Here is a 12648-nt window from a genome sequence, read left to right on the forward strand (position 1 = left end):
GAACTGTATTTTAGCATGGGTAAATACGCATGTGTAGATTTGCTCATGTGAAATTCTATTGAGCATCTGCAAGTTTATTTTCCCTCCAGCCACTTTCTTCCCAACCCTGGAAGAAGTTCTAATTCTGCCATTGTCAGGAGTAAATGTCCAACCTTTCTTATTATGGGAAAATATTAGAGAGAAGCTGGTGAAAATCTTTAAAACATGCAGGTTAGTAGGTTTGCAGACTCAAAGGCATTCCAGCCCTGGAACTATTGCTTACTGCTTCCTCCAGCCCCAGTATGCAGATCTGCAGAAAGGTGGCAAAATAAGGAAATTGCTACAGTAGGGATTGAAACTGCAAGTATTCAAGCCCTGTTATGGTAGTAGCCCTGGCATAATCAGAGAGGCTATTATCAGAGCTCTTACATAATGAGATTGCTGCCATAATTTGTCGCCACACTACATGGCACCAAAGGGTTTTGGTAGATTTGAAAAGCAACCTGTCCCCTGGACAAGTAGATATTTGAATAAATTCCACACCCCTGTGAGGCCTTTACATCTCTTCATTTCTACGTGCAAACCTGCTTTTACATTTCTGTTAAACTGAAAGGAAAACCTGTTGCTGCGCTTGCGGTTGATTTGCTAGAAGCAAGCGTGAAGCCCCCGATCCTCCCTGGTTACTTTCAACAAAAGTGGTGGCTGTGCACTGAGCCACACTCCCAGATGATGATACGTGGGAACACCTTGCGTGATCATGCCGCACTGTGCCGGGTCTCTGTTGAGAGCTAGTAGCTGGGGTCTTTGAAAAGACTGTCAGAGATAGACAGGCTACTTACATGATGTGCGAGGCATTTAGATTAATCACACTGAGTCACCTCACTGCTATGCGCTCCTCTGGCTTCCCCTGGTATTCCTGATGGTGCCTCCCGGCCTACTGCTGCAGGCAGCAAGCAGGTGGTGTGAAAGGGGGTTCCAACACATGACTATGCAGGCCACCACACTAAAATGTGTTAGTCTAACCCCTGATACGTGGTACTTGGCAGGGTTGATCTCCCTGAGAAGCCTGTGACTCCTCCCCATCGCTAACAGTGAAAGTCAAGTACTGAGGAGGTTGTAATTGGACCACTTCACAGAGCCAAAGCAGGAAAGAAATCAGAAGCAAACATCCCCAGCCAACAGAACCTGCTTGCCCTGTGCCCTCCCCACCCCAAATGAGGTCAGACACATGACAGGGGCTGAAACAAAAGTGAATTGTAGACAGTAACTTGTGCATGTCCAAGGAGACTGAGCAAATGAAAATCCATATTTGGCTGGTGGAAGGATAGACCTTGTTGTCTGTTTAAGCTGGGATCCACTAGGCTTTCTTTTAAAATGGACCAGGCACATGATATATTCCATGGATGCAATGTACTTCAGTAGCCAAAGAGGAAGTTAATAGAGGGGCAAAGTACAGTTTTCAATTTGGTCAACAGGATGTTTTTATGAAGAGTGTTCCTAACAGTAAGACTACAAGGCTGCTAAAAGTTATACATTTCCTAGATCTGGGAACCTAATTTACAGAACAGTTATTACTTAGAATCTTCAGTCAGTATGTTCTGAATGCTAGGATAGTGACTATAAAACGTGGTTATTAATTATGCACAATTCCATACCGGGATCTGTATGTGAGGAGCTGAGAGTACTATTAAGGGTGGTAGCTAACAATTTAAAAGGAGTACAAGTCTGGTTGGTGCCTATGTTAATTTTCAACTCCTGGAATGCCTCAGTTGCCAGCAAGATTATTTTTATTTGCCTTTAGACAGACTTCATTGTTCACTTTAATTAAATGCACATCTTTTTTCATCATTTAAAATTCAGTCAAGTTTATTTCATGGCTTTTACCAGGGTTAAGAACCTGGAAATAGAATGCAATTGAGTTTGGGTTTTGTGAGTAGTAGTCATTTACATTGCCCACAACTTCACTCCGAAGCAAAGAGCATGCACTCTTCAGAATATGGACATTAAAGGCATATACATTTTTTTAAAATCTAGATTGCACAAGAGAACAAGAGACCAGTAGGGAAATGCTGAATGTTTTTACTACAAATAACATCCAAGATGTGAGCCTTTATGTGTGCTGGACCAGACATGTTGATGGTAAAGGCCAGTTCATTGAGGCATTGTACTTGGGACTACACTTGCGTCTGAGAGGTTATCTAACCCAACATTAAAATCACTAGGAGGGAGGACTATTGGGCTTTAAGTGGCCCAAAATTCTAGAAAGGTCAGAATTTCTATTTTGTTGCAGCCTGGCAGAGTAGCCACAGTTTTAAGCTCCTATGGCAACTGTGTGGTAGGCTGATTATTCACCTCTGGGCAAGCTCTACTATTAATACTCTAAAACATGCACACAATGTCAGACAAGTCATAAACCTAGTTTAGAGCCTGTTGCTGAATCCCCGAGGTATCCCCTCTCCGCCGTTCATTTTCCCCTTTAGTATACCTCAAGTTGGCAGGTGCAAGGTTCCTTTTCTGAAAACAAGGTAGGTGCAAGGATCAGAGGGCAGGCATGTACGAATTGAGGTTTACTCGCCTGCTTCAGGATGACAAAAAGTGGTTTCCAGAGATGAACAGATCTAAAAGAGATCTTTTCATGCAGTTAACAGATGTTTTAATGTAACTGCTTAAAGAGAGTCATGTGTCATTTTGTAGGTGAAAGCCTGTGGTAAATAAGATACCAGGCAGAATAAGACAAGCCACAGTTCACAAGCCAGGAAGATGACTCGCTACCATCTAAAATGAATCCATCAAATGCACACCACCACCTACAGATAACATCACCCCATTTGTGGAACACCTGCACTTTAAGCTGCAAATCTCAGAAAACCTAACCCTAAACAGTACCTTGGCCTACCGACCAACCACCCGGACCAAAAGTCTCCTTTATCAATCTCATCACCGACTTCATCGCTATGCTCCACAATGACTCAAGTCTACATTCTCCTTGTTCATATCAACTGTCACCTGGAAGACAAAAATCACCCCTGCTCCACAGCACTCCTCGAAAGCTTAAGCAAAATTGGAATCACACAGCTCGTTTCAGAACCAACACACACTGGAACCTATCTTCACCATAAGCACCAACATCAAATACACCACCTCCACACCGCTCACAAAGACCGACCACTCGATCATCCACTTCCAAATCAGCACACCCCAAGCTGCCACCACCACTACCAGGTTCAGCATTCCAGGCTGCAGCTGGGGTAGAGGCTCAGTGCCCTCAGCACAAATCAACCTAGCCCCACTGAAAACCTCCACAAAGACAACTTCAGCAACTGGATCAAGAACTGCATAGACCCCCTCACATTCAAATCCAACAAGTTCAGTAGATGAAAAAGAAGGCCAGGTGATATACAAAAGGCAACTAAGACATCAAACACTGTAAACAGCTGAAAAGAAAATGGACAGCCCGCCATAACACCACCAACAGAAGTACCTACAAGACTGCACTTATATGCCATCACAAACAAATAAGGGATGTCGAGAAAAAAGCACTAGTCGACCGCACTGAAGGAAGGCCCAGCAGCTGCAAGGAGATTTTCTTGATAGTCAAGGATTTAACCTCACCCAACATTGCTGAATCCCAACAACTCTGCAACAACTTACCAAACTCCTTCCACTGCAAACATGACCAACTTTGCACACTAACCCAATCCCAGAGAACTCATCACTGACCTACCCACCACCAACCCAGACAGAGACCTAACTGAATGGACACCCCTAACCAGAAACAACATAGGGCCAATCGTGCAGACCATCCACCTATGGGACCAAAACTGACCCATTCCCCCACCACAGGGTTCTGTAAAGTCGGTCCTGGAGCGCCGGGTCCATGCCTGGTTTTTAGCACATCCACATTTAGAAAAAAGATGTTTCAGAAATCTAAATTCTTCTAAATGTGGATATGCTAAAAACCTGGCATGGACCCGGCTCTCCAGGACAGACTTTGCAGAACCCTGCCACCGCATCTACATCCTAGGAACATCACCAATCAGCCACAATGATTCACATCATAAAACACTTCCATCACGTTCACCACTTTCATGAATGACTGGAAACTTGCAGAAATCAACATCTTCCTCAAGAAGCCCACAGCAGACCCAAATAAACTCAACAACTTCTGACCCATCTCCCTGCTCCTCTATCCAGCAAAACTGATTGAGAAGGCCATCAAACAAGCAACTCACAACTCACCTCTAACTTCACCATATTCTAGACAACAATCAAGATTCAGAAAGTAGCACAACACCAAAAAGGCAATCATTACGACCACTGACAATTTGAATCACCCTGGACCGAGGAGAAACAGTGGCCCTCCTTTTGCTCACCCTTTTCAACATATACATGATATGTTCACTATCATCATCTGATCACTAAACATCACGGTCTTCCCTTACATCAAAGACACTCAACTCATCCCATGACGGACAAGACAACCATCAACAAAGCCAAATAGATGACCATGGTGAACACTGTATGTGAACCAATTGCCTGAAGCTAAACTCTGATAAGATAGATGCACTGGTCTTTTGCAACAAGACTTCCCAATTAGGCTCCACCTAGTGGCAGGTGAAGTTAGGACCAACACCCATAGGCCACGCAAGAATTCTAGGGACCATGCTGGACGACAAGCACAACACGGTAGCTCAAGTCAACACGGTGTACACATCCTGCTTCCGCAGTCTATGCATGTTGCAAGAGATCTTAAAGTGGCTGCCTCAGAACACCAGACGAATTGTTATGCTAGCACTCATCACACCAGTAGGCTTGACTACGAAAACACACTTTATGCCAAAATCTCCAACCACCTCCTACACAAACTCCAGACCATCTAGAACACCGCCACAAGACCCATACTTGAGCTCCCTTGCCACACCCACATCACACTGTACCTCAGGAAGCTTCAGCTGATCCTGATTCACAAATGCAGCCATTTAAATCTTCTCATGTACACAAAGCCATAGCACAGGACCAGAATACTATAACAGCCGTGTGCACTTTCACCGACCCAACATGCTGTCTCACTCGCAAACACTAACATCCACAACATCAAAACTGGATGTGTCTCAGTCTACTATATACACCTAAGTCATAGCTTGCACCAACACATCAGAACCTCATCACTGAAGTCACACAAGAAACTAAAGACCTGGCTCTACGTATAAGCACCTTGGTGACCACACACCTGTCCAAGTGCCTGGATAACTTCTCAGGTGATCAGTGCATTACACAAGTCAGCATGAGGTAAAAAGGTCCACTTCCAGAAGTGAAAAATACTTCTGCAATGTGCTGTGCAAAAAAAATGTGCCAGTCAATTCCCACTTTCAGATCAACTTCCCAGGTGCGTGGGGGTAAAGAGGACAAGGAGGGTGTGGCATGCTCAGATATGATTTCTTCTATGGCTCTCTTATGTGATGTAGCCATGTCCAGCAAGGTTATTAGTTTGTAATGTGTTCTACAATGGAACTCTTAATATTATGGTTCAAATGAGACTCCTATTGTGATCTCTGGGCCGTTGATATCAAATGTGTTTATGTAGCTCTGCTACAATAAAGATACTGGCATATGACTCATATTGGTAGTTTAATAAAAACACAACAAAGTTGGCGACAAGAGGGAGTTCATATTTTGGACCTTTTCCCTGTCCGGTTTGAGACCCAACTTTTTGCGGGGTCCTGTATACATGTATTTCAAAGTACTGTGTTTTGTTGAACTTTGAAGGAACCAGGGATTGGGTGAATGCTCAGTGGTGTTGACGATCGCACTGCTGTATGGGCTGCTTTATTTCAGCACTTTGCTGTAGTTACCTTTAGCAAACGTCTATCAGACGTTGTCGGAGTCAGGAGCAGGAGTTCAGCTCATGCAGTATTTGTTAACAGATGCTCAGAGCGCGAGGAAGGAGTAGCATAGGAGCGCGAGCAAGAAGCCTGCAAGCACCGTTAACCTCATGTGCGATGCTTCACGCAATAGGAGAGCGAATCAGTGCAAGATCGCACAGCATAGTTTAAAAGGAGCCAGCAAGCGCTGTTTATTTCACGTGCTCTTATTCACCCGATCGGGGGAAGAGACAGAGAGTGATCGCAGTGAAATTTTGGCATTTATCATCAGCAGGATTTTTATTAATAACAGCTCTACAGAAAAGCTGATGGTACGTGAAGGCTACTCAACTGCTTTTCTTCCGAAACGAGCATCTTTTTGTTGGTTTCCAGAACTGGCTGTCATAGAGCCATCTGTTGGTTTCTGATCATAGTGACTGGCATGCTCTATTTCTGTGGAATACGTCTGCCTGCAGCGCCACCTGCTGGATTCAGTGATCAGCACACTTTCATAGCAAACGTCATTGGAAATTCTTTTGTCTGTAACATCCTTTGCTGATTTTAGTGTCAGCACTCTATTTTGGTCTTGAATATAGTTGTTTACCATTTTTCTTTTAATTAATATACAAGTAACACTACTACTTATATATACATACAATGATGCAATCTGTCACACCTTCTAGACCTTGTTTAGAGGATTCAGGGGAATCCCCTATGAAATGGAGCTTATGGTTTAGATCATTTAACGCTCTCTTGGTGTTACTGATGGCATGAAATTCAAGCCAGATCGCAAACATAATTGATCATTTAGGAGCAAAATGTCAGAATGTTTTTGATCACCTACCACAGATTGTAGGCGTTGTGGATGACAAGTATGTCAATTATGAGGTGGTTGATAAACAATTGGGAGTGCATTTTGAAGCGAAAGTAAACTTGCTAGTATGTTGTCACAATTTTTTCACGTGTAAATGCCCTCAACAAATCTATTGATTCACATGTCGGTGTTGTGAATGATTGCAAAATACTGTGAATTTGAGAGTTTCATGTCTCAATTAATATAAGATCAAATTGTATAAAGATGTGATTCCAAAAAGATACAGCAAAGGTTAACTGGCTTGTAAAAATCCGACTCTTGATGAGACCATTTACACTGAAAAGAGTATAGAAACCTCTTGGGAGACTCTAAACAATTGGGGTCAGATAATATACATGCATGTGTTGCAAAAGTTATTTCTCAATGGATTCCACACAAAAGCAATAATTTATGCATGGTTCTTCTGTCATTACTAATAGAGGGAGAGGGCTGATTCAGGAACCAAATAAACCCATGTGTTTTAGGCGTGGCTCATCATCTAATTTGTCAAATTTTAAAAATTGCCCTGCGGTTACACCAGAGTGTTAGAACTGCCAGAAAACTGGCCATTTTGGGAAGGTATGCAGAGGGGCTGAACAGGTAGGTATCAAGAGTGTGTAAGATCAAAGCCTGGAAAATAAAGATACTGACAAAAAGGAATAAGAGTTCTTTCAGTACCATTGTATGGAGGAAGGTTGTGCACACAGCAATAAGAAATACAATGACCCGCGAATTCCCATCTTGATTGATGACATTCCTATCCCATTACTATAAGATTCTGGTGCTAAAATTACAATAATTACTCCTGATGTGATTGTCAATGCATTTCAATAGAGCTAGACGGATATTTTTGGGCAAACATCACTTTTGAAATTAACACAATCAGAGGAAATGTTAAAGAAGCTCGCAAGGGCATTACATTTATTGGGTTGGTGGCACCAGGCTGATTTGAATCGTATGATCAAACCTGGTCACAAGCAGCTGGTTAACCTGTTCAGTGATGTTACAGAACAAAAATCACGGAAAGAAGCTTTCAAAAATATATTTAAAGATAAAGTGGGCAGGATTAATTTGTCAATATGATCAAGGTTAAAGACAGCAGTGTTCCAGTCAAACACAAATTGCACACTGTTCCTTATAGCATAAGAAAGGAGTTATCAATAAAAAATAAAAAAAACATGCAGGATGATTAAATGATTGAACTGGTTGAAACCAGTTGATGACTTTCACCTGTTCTTGCAAAAAAACAAAAAACCAAAACACATCTGGGGAATTGCATCTGTGTTGATTTGGGATCACTTAATGAGGCGATTTGGGTGGATATTATCACTCTTCCATGCACTGAAGATTTGATTAACACAGTGGTTTTAAAAACTGGATCTTAGGACAGAGTACCATAGGGTTGTGCTGGAGGAGCAGTCTTTTCATCTTTTTTGATAAACCATTTTTATTAGTTTTATATAGAACGGCATAAAAACCCAACAGGTCACTAGTACAATCGGCACAGTTAGGAAAACGCACTATGCAAATCCAACGCATGACAAACTGATGTACATACAGCAATCATCGCAACACTCGCAGAGCTGCACATATCCCCCCTATGATAAAACTAGGATCATTGCGCCACCCCAGCTCCCGCACACCTTTGAAATACTTGGGTGGACATCCTCGTGCTTCGTAGACCATTTTCTCCTGCTGAGCGCACCAGTCCACCCCCCATCGCCACTGTGCAATCGCAGGGGTGGTGTCGGCCTTCCAGTTTGCTGCAATGCCCCTCTTGGCCACCAAGCAGGCCGCTCCCACAAATGTCCGGTCCGCTCTGCTGGAACCCACCCCATCAGGCACACCCAAGATAATTAGTAATGGAGCAACCTCAACTTGCACCTGTAAAACTCCTGAGATCTCTCTGACCACTGCCCGTCAGTACTTGGGTATATGAGGACAAGTCCACACCATGTCAAAGAAGTCTGCACTGGGGCTTGCACATCAAGAACATTACGCCTGGGGTCTAAGGCCCACTCTATGCAACCTGTCTAGTGTGAGGTATACCGTATGAAGAAAGTATGTCTGCACCACTCGTAGCCGGGAGTTCATGGTCAGGGACCGCAGGCCATCAACGCCTCCCTCCAGTCTCCATTGTCTATCGGGCCCACCCACCGCTCCCATCACTCTCAGAGCTAATCAAGGTTTGTCATCTTACAGCTTTTCTCAAGTCTGGTGGTGTGTTCCAGTTTTGCCATATGCCGTTTGGACTGGCCTCAGCAGCATCAGTTTTTCAAAAAGTAATGACAAGGATGTTTGAGAACATGTCGAAGGTACTGATATTTCAAGATGACTTTTTGATTTTTGCTTACACTGTACAGGAGCATGATAACTATTTCAGGAGGTTTTGTCTGTTTTAGACAACAATGAAGTAACCATCAGAGAGGACAAATGTGTTTCGTGTCAATGAAATAGAATATTTTGGCATGTTCGGACTTTTGAACGCGTTAAAACTAAGCCCAGCATTGTGAATTGTATTGTGAATGCTCCACATCCCACTGACAGAGAACAACTTAGATCCTTCCTAGGACTCTGGGTTTTATGCCAAATTCATACAAAATTTTGCTAATTTGACAAAGTGCTTTAGGAACCTGATTTAAAAAAAAAAAAAAACAGAATTTGTATGGTTGGATGCATGTCAACTAAGCTTTGATAGCATTCAGCAGAGTATTTTATTGGCTCCCACTTTACAACCGTAGGCTGAAGGTTGTGACATCTTAGTAACTGTGGAGATTAGCACATATGGTATGGGTGCTATCTTGCCGCAAGTGTGTGATAGCACTGAAGTCACTGTGGTGTTTGCATCTAGAAGATTGAGGAACATGGAATCAAGGTATTCTGTAACTGAAAAAGATGTTAGCTTGTGTTTGTGAAATGGAAAAATTTAAACCTTCTCTGGGGCAGGAAACTTTGCCTAAGAACGGTCTGGAAATAAAATGTAAAAAACAAACATGGCAAGGTTGTTGACAAAATTGATGGAATTTCATGGTGATGCACATTGTTGGTGGCAATTTCAATGCCGATTACTAATAATTGCCGGTGGAGGATGATACCAACAAGGAGGATGTGCAGGAGGAAGTTGAAGAATGCATCACTGCTAAAACTGAAGCTCGTGTGATTTGTGACTACATGAATAAGAGGTGTAAACAATTAAAGAAGGTTGTTGTTTTAAGCAAATGTATAATCTTGGTGAAATCAAGATGGCCAAGATAATAGTCTCTAGAAATATCCTTGCAACTCTACAGCAAATTTGCAGGTGAGTTATCACTGGAAGTTGAGTTATTGGTAAGAGGAGAAAAGTTAGTGCAGCCGCCTTATTTTGGTCAGTGGATTTGAGAGAGAGAGAGAGCGCATTTAAGGTATCTTGGTCTGAGTGCTACCAAATTCAGGATAAGGAATGATTTCTGGTGGCCATGGTGGACACGGATGTAAGAAGGTTATTAAGGAGTTGTACACAGTGTTGTTACAGTGAGATAAGCACTCTGTAATCATTATGCCTACACCTGTATCCGTTGCTACTCCAAGTAAAGTGAGGTAGAAAATTGCTGTAGAGTTTTTGGAACCTTTTCACATATTACCTTCCAGGACAAGGTCTCTCATAATACTGGTGGATCATCTATCAAGGTGGGTTGAGGTGCGAGGTGTGTCAGAACCCAACAGAGATTAGTTTTTTTCAGTTAAGTCTTAGCCAAGGAAGGGATTCTTGCTCATGAATAATGAAGTCCAGTTTACTTCTGCAGCCATGACCGAATTTTTGGATAAGTGTGGAGTAAAACATTTACGTACTCTGCTCTATCACCTTCAAGCTAACAGAAAAGTTGAGATGTTCACAGAGAGTTAGTTGAAGGTATTCAGAGTGTGGTGGGGTCTAAAGTAGACTGTCAGGCTGCTATTAGAGAATTGATTTGGGATTACAGGTCCACACCTCATTTGATCAAAGGGGAGATCGCTTTTGAGCTTATGAGAGGGAGAAAAGTGGTATCTTCTTAATAGCCTTTTTGGAAAGTGAAAGTGATGGGTCAAGGTTTTGATATGTCCGGGGCCAGTGACAGCACAAAATTGAGTGACAAACAGTGTCATATGTCCGAAATGTTTGAAGGGTAAAGACAAGGTGATCAGAAAAAGTAGAGTGTGAGCAGGAGATATGGTATGAATCAAAGATCCAATGTTGCAAAGAAAAGGAACTATCAAATTCAGAGATCCTGCTAGAGGGGTGGATGTAAGAGGTAATGCTGTGACGATGTCAAATGGGCAATGGTGGAATTTGTCAAGAGTTGCCAAAGTGGGAAAATACAATATGGAATGAAATCTGGGAAACAGAGTGAAAAATCCAGGAAATGATTAATCAAGAAAGTGTTAGGATTATCAGAAAGGCTAAAAGCAATGCAGATTAACTGACTGTGTTAGTGCATTACTATTACTCTCAAAACAAGATATTACTACTTTCTTTAGGTTTATATTTTTATTGTTAGGTTTAGTGTGCACACAGCTCTACATTTCTGTGCTTAATAAATATATCTGGAAAATGTGTGGCATGTTCAGATAGGATTTCTTCTGTCAGCTCTTATGTGATGTAGATATGTACAGCAAGGTTATTGGTTCGTATTGTGCTACAATGGGACACTTATTGTTGTGGTTCAAACTGTGGGCCCGTTATTACGATCTTTGGGCCCTTGAGATCAGAAGTGTTTGACACTAGCATATGATGCATACTGGTGGTTTATTATCAACACAACAAAGGTTCCCCTGTGGATGGAGTTCTCTGGAGATTGAGTGCTCATGTGGGTTAATTATTAAAACACAGATACCCAATGTTCTTGTTCCTTTCCATGGATTATCCTTGTTTTACTGAGAATTGTATGGAGAGGTGAAGTCTGCCCAGACATCTGCCACTGTGAGATCAATGTAGTACAATAATGCTGTAAGCTAGGAGAAGGAGTAGTATTTAGGCATTAGCATAATAGAGGCTGCCAAGACAACTAGAATAAAATCTAATCCAAAAAGCTAGACTACTCCTTCCTTTTTTTATTTTAGAGAACAGAAATATATGGAGGATGATAAACACTGGTTCCAAAACGAACCAACACCAATAATTAAAAGAAAAATTAAAAAGAGCCTTGCAGTACAGGGATGTATTGTAAGCAGCTCACACAGTTATACAGCCTTATGATACACAAGTCAGGTTCTTCATCATTTGACTTTAATATATATATATTTTTTTCAAACACAAACTCGTCATAAGCTTAATCAGCCTTCCTATCCAAACATAAATTGCCTAGAATGTACCGTACTATCTTAAGTTAAATGGAGGGATGTACAATCTATTGTAATGCATGTGTATGCTAGCATTTTCCCCGTTAAATACTAAACATGCAATGTAATTCTGAGCAGTATACGCTTGGGGCAATTCAAACACATTGACACCAATCAACATCAACCGAAAAATTAGGTCAAATAAAATATCACACCTAACTGAATCATGATTGTATTTCTTGTACTAATTATAGACTTTTTCCCAAAAGGATGCCACATAATGTACTAAAAGAAAATGGTAATGTTGATATCTCCTGTTGAACTTAGCAGTTAAAAAAAACATGATATCCTATTGTTGTTCGAATGTACAATTACAAAATGCTCACTTACAACAGTTCATCACCAAAAGAGTTTGCATTTGACCATCAGGATGCAACCCAAAATTTGTGGATGCAATTAACTACCTTATTCCTACACCTCAAACCCTTGACCAACTCCTGATAATAAGCAACTTTAAAATGTGATAAACCGCTTGACAAGAGACTGGCATCAGAGCTGATAGAAAAGGTTAATGTTCTAGCCCTGACCCAAGTTATCAGACATTGAACAAGTACTGAAGACAAACACTAAACTGACACTGGCATATATTTTAAACAGTAA

At 41.7% G+C, this 12648-nt stretch overlaps 1 protein-coding gene across 1 annotated transcript in view; it reads right to left on the reverse strand.

Moving 5' to 3' along the window:
• CREBBP (CREB binding protein) overlaps positions 1-12648 on the reverse strand; it is a 1321122-nt gene that overhangs the window by 1154751 nt on the left and 153723 nt on the right. The gene's annotated exons all lie outside the window — the stretch shown is intronic.

Source organism: Pleurodeles waltl, chromosome 10, assembly GCF_031143425.1.
Source record: "Pleurodeles waltl isolate 20211129_DDA chromosome 10, aPleWal1.hap1.20221129, whole genome shotgun sequence".
In the NCBI taxonomy this organism is placed as follows: domain Eukaryota; kingdom Metazoa; phylum Chordata; class Amphibia; order Caudata; family Salamandridae; genus Pleurodeles; species Pleurodeles waltl.